Source organism: Loxodonta africana, chromosome 4 (genome assembly GCF_030014295.1).
Source record: "Loxodonta africana isolate mLoxAfr1 chromosome 4, mLoxAfr1.hap2, whole genome shotgun sequence".
NCBI lineage: Eukaryota > Metazoa > Chordata > Mammalia > Proboscidea > Elephantidae > Loxodonta > Loxodonta africana.
The window spans coordinates 84,421,574-84,426,872 of NC_087345.1; the positions used below are offsets into that span (position 1 = coordinate 84,421,574).

General features: G+C 35.5%; 1 pseudogene; it reads right to left on the reverse strand.

Moving 5' to 3' along the window:
* Nucleotides 1-1,337: 1,337 nt before the first annotated feature.
* LOC100669819 (olfactory receptor 6C2-like) lies at nt 1,338-2,314 on the reverse strand (annotated as a pseudogene).
* Nucleotides 2,315-5,299: the final 2,985 nt, after the last annotated feature.

Genomic DNA, 5,299 nt, shown 5'->3' on the forward strand with positions numbered 1-5,299 from the left:
TTTTGAATATGTGCACATTTCTAAGGTGCCTCTTGAGGACATCTTGATTCTGAAGTACGTATCACTGTAGTGTCCCGAAATATAAGAAGCACAAGTGGTGAAGTTAGATAAAAACGAATTTTCATACTGACTGTACCACTTATTAGTACTATTTCGTTCTCCTGTGTTTCAATTTACCTATCTGTGAAGTACAGGTAGGATTAAACAACTTACTTTTATGGGGATTTAAAAAGCAAAACAAAACAAACAAAAAAAACAACTAACTATGCAATTAAATAAACAGCTTTCAATTGTTAGTCGCCTAAAAACAAAACAAAACTAGTCACATCATAAAAACCCATTGCCATTGAATGGATTCAACCAATAGTAACCCTACAGGACAGAGTAGAAATGCCCCATAGGTTTTCCAATGCTGTAATCTTTCCAAGACCGCCAAATCTTTCTCTCCCAGAGCAGCTGTGGTTTCAAGCCACTGACCTTTTGGTTAGCAGCTGAGCACTTAATGTTTGTGCCACCAGGCCTCCTACAATCCAACCCAGCAAATGCACTTTTGAATATTTATTCCAGAGTTAAATTTATATTACATGAAAATTTGTATATGGATGTTGATAGAAGCTTACATATAATAGCCAAAACCTGGAAATGATGCAGCTATCGTACAATGAATAAATAATTAAACAAACTATGATACATCTATACCATGGAATATTACTCAGAAATAAAAATAAGACAGTTGAAACATGTAACAACTCGAATGAATCTCCAGTAAATTTTGTTGAGTGAAAAAATTTAATCTCAGAGGGTTACGTATTAGATGATCCCACATGATGTCCTTCTTGAAGTGATAATATTATATAAATGGTGAAAAAAATTAGTGGTTTTTAGGTAGCTGATAAGGGATATGCCAGCACGAGATGACTAAGACAAGCATCTAGATGGTTTTGCAACCCCTTAGTCATTTTGATTCCTGATCATTCAGCTTGATAAAATATGTCACGAAAGGATGAGAAATTTGAGAGTGTTGTTGTCTATTGTATCCCCAGTGCCTAAAATGGTAGCTGGCATAAAAAAAGAAAAAAACCCTCAGAATTTAGAATTGGAAAGGCAAAGAGCACAATGAGTGTATCCAAAATATATAATAAACTCATTGAGTCTGTTTATATTATTTTGTTTTGTTTGCAGTTTTGTCAAGGCTTATTTAAATATGAAGTCATTGTTTTGCTTCTTAAAAATGCATTATACTCTCTTATTGAGAAATCTTATCCTGAAACAGGTTCTTTTCTAGGGGAAGAAAGAAGTGAAAGCATATATATATACATATACACACACACACATATTTTGGGACTAGTAATCTTTTAGTAAAAATGTGATTGCTCTACATTAGGAAATTTACTTAAGAACAATGCAATCCTTTTGATTGAGTCATTGAAGGCTTCTTTTACTTGCTTGTTCCTCAGGGTGTAAATGAATGGGTTCAGCATGGGGACAAAGGAAGTCAGGAGCACCATCACACCCTTATTAATGGCCACTGAATTCTTTGCTAAAGGTTTGACGTAGATGAAGATCCAGCTGCCATATGTGATGGAAACCACGATCATGTGGGAAGAGCAGGTAGAAAATGCCTTTTTCCTTTGCTGGGCAGAAGGGAATTGAAGAATGGTCTTGATGATGTATACATAGGACAGGACAACACATACAAGAGTGGTGATAAAGGTCAACACAGCACAACCATGACCACCTGCTCTATGAGCCATGTTTCTGAGCATGAGATCTTCAGGAGAGGGGATGCATCACAGGCAAAATGGTCAATGACATTAGAGTCACAGAATTCTAGGTTTAGGCCCAGGCTAAGTGGTGGTAGTATGATCAACAAGCCAGCTGTCCAGCAATACAAGATGAGTCTTCTACAGACCTTGTTGTTCATGATGGTCATGTAATATAGGGGTTTGCAGATGGCTATGTATCTGTCATAGGACATGGTGGCCAGGAGAAAAAATTCTGTTACACCAAAGAGGTCAGTAAAAAAAATTTGAATGATACAACTTTTGTATGTGATTGTCCTGTCATCCATCGATATGTTATAGAGGTATCTGGGAATACAAGCAGATATAAATGAGATTTCTAAGAAGGAGAGATTTTGTAGGAAAAAGTACATGGCAGTTTTAAGGTGAGAACTGATGAAGGTGAGGAAAATGATTGTTAGGTTCCCAGTTACACTCAACATGTAAGTGAGAAATAGAAGGATGAAAATCACAACCTTCAGTTGTGAGTCATTGGTCAGTCCCAGCAGGATAAATGTTGTGTTGTTTCTCATCACTGGCTTCTGACTTCTAATCAATCTGCATTTGACATTAAAGATTTTTGATAGGAGTACAGTGGTAATTAATGGTGAAAAATAATATGTAAACTATCTCACATATATTAAAAAACTGATTACAAATATTATCAATACGCTGGTTGTACAATTTCTACAATTGTTCTACAATTATGTATTTTTGGTTATTTCAAGAGAGATAAAAAAAGTCAAATAGCTTTGTCTACACCGAACTCCATCATATTACTGGTTCTTCCTTCTCATCATATTTTATTTGCAATTTATGTTTTATCTACACCTTGCACTTGATTTTTCCATACAGTAGGAACTGACCGCTAATATTTTATAAGATCAAGTGATCTTCCACACTCATAGACTGTTATAAAGCTGAATCATAAAGCTCCTCGATCACCTTCATGTGTTTCCTTAAAGTTTTGTTCTTGATAAAGAGAAAATATTTACACAAGTAGTTTGGAGCTCACTATAGAGGTTCTAACCCTGGTGCTGTAGTGGTTAAGATCTACTGCTGCTAACCAAAATATTGGCAGTTGGAATCCACCTGATGCTCCTTGGAAACCCTCCCTACGGGGCAGTTCCACTCTGTCCTATAGGGTTGCTATGAGTTGGAATCAACTCGATGGCAATGGGTTTGAGTTTTTCTGCATGGAGGTTCTCCACATCCATTGCATAAGATTTTGAGATCTAGCATTAGTGCAATTTTAAAAATCATGTTTTCTTTAAACAACTTCCTTTTGTCACCACTTCCCTTGACTCTCTACCTTATGATTTCCAGTTTAAAACTTAAACTTTTAAACTTCTGTTCTACTCTCCTGCAGAAGATAAGGATCTTTTTCATAAGAAATCTATTGTATAGAATGTTAACATATGTTGAATCCAAAATGCACTCTGATGTATGACATCATCACATATATTTTTCATTTTTAATCTGTTTAGTCAAGATTGAAAAACACTTCTGACATCTTATTAATACTACTAAACCTAAAAATTATTAGATATCTCCAAGCCTACTTGCTTTCACTGTGACTCAGTTTTGTCATGTAAAGAATGTTTAAAAATTAAATATTTTCTATATAAAGCACTTATAAAAGTACCTGACCAATAATGATTTTTATTTTTCAGTCATCATACATTCAATCTTCAGAATATTGTAATCATCTTTCTATCTCAACATTATAATAAAACAGTTTACAGCAAAGTTTATCAAAGACTTCATTATTGCTATACATGTTTGGGAAATTTCTAAGTGGAATGTGTACTTTTTACCACACGCTATTCATAACATTTTCTCATAAGTTACCTTAACACAACATATACCATTTTTCTATCACCTGTTTGCTTTCTACTCTCACTTACTTTGGACATGTTATGAGGAGAGACTAGTTTCTGGAGAATGACATCATGCTTGGTAAAGCAGAGGGTCAGCAAAAAAGAGGAAGGCCCTCAACTAGATGGGTTGACACAGTGGCTGAGATAGTGGGCTCAAACATAGAAACAATTGTGAGGATGGTGTAGGGCTGGAGAGCATTCCATCCTGTTGTACACAGGATTGCTGTAAATCCAAACTGTCTTGATGACACCTAACAACAACAACAGCAACAACTTCTAGATATTTATTTTCTTTCTTGCCTTAATTAACTTGATAGTTGTCAGTTTTCTTCCTTAGTACTTCTTTACTTCCTGACATACTCACTCTCTTTGGGCATTTTCTTGAACTCTTGATCTCCAAAAAATGATTGCTTGAGAATCTCAGTCATATAGCCAAGTGCTATGAAGTGCAAAATGTGAAATCCAAACTTTTAAAGTCTGAAATGAAACTCTTGATTTTCAATGCTCTCATTTTTCACGATTATAGAAAAATCTGGAAGATGAATACTTATGAAAACATTTTTTGCACATTGTCAGAGTAACTGCTTGAAGTGAAATTTCTTAAAAAATTGATGTTCATATATAAAAAAATAACGTATTAGTATTATAAATTGATGGATAGTCACTGTCGAGTTGACTCCAACTCGTGGTGACCTTATGTACAAAGAACAAAGGTTGCCTGGTCCTGCATCATCTTCCCGGTCGGTGACATGCTTGAGTCCTTTGTTGCAGCTACTCTGCCAATTCTTCTCACTGAGGGTCTCCCACACTGAGGGTGTCTCTTGACTTCATTGGCTTTCTATTTCACCAAATATGATGTCCTCCTCTAGCAATTGATCCTTCCAGATGACATGTCTAAAGTAGATAAGTTGGATAATATTTTGTTATGATTCATAAAGCTTTCATTGGCTAATTTTTGGAAGTAGATTGCCAGGCCTTTCTTCCTAGTCTGCCTTAGTCCAAAATCTCCACTTAATCCTGCCACTATGGTGACCTTGCAGGTATTTGAAATACCAGTGACATAGCTTCCAGCATCATAGCAACACACGGGACACCACAGTATGACAAACTGACAGATGGGTGGTAGATTACTATTATAATATGTAGTATTTAATAGGTTCCTTCAAGTCAAGTGCGTATGAGTGTCTGTACATATGCTTGTCAGGAATGTGCATCTTTTTTTCCTTTATATAATTATTGCCTTAATTAAATCATGGACTAACATGGTTCAAGGCTGGCTTATAGATTTATTGGTGTATGATTTACATACAATAAAATGCGCCATCTTTAATTTTTCATTTTGGTGAATTTTGACAAATGTATCCACCTAACTAATCCCTACCACCACAGGAGACACAGAGCATTTCCATCCCCCCAAATGTTTCTTTTGTCCCTTCCTAGTTAACCCTGGCCTCATTCTCAAGGAGCCAGTGATCTGCTGAAGACTATATAAATTGGACTAAATTTGTCTTATGTTTCATATGAATGGAATCATACATGGCAATTTTCTCTTGTAACACTTTTGGAATTCATTCTTGTTACTGTGTGTATAAGCAGTTCATTTGTGTTTATCAGAAATACTCAATGGTTTAGACATCA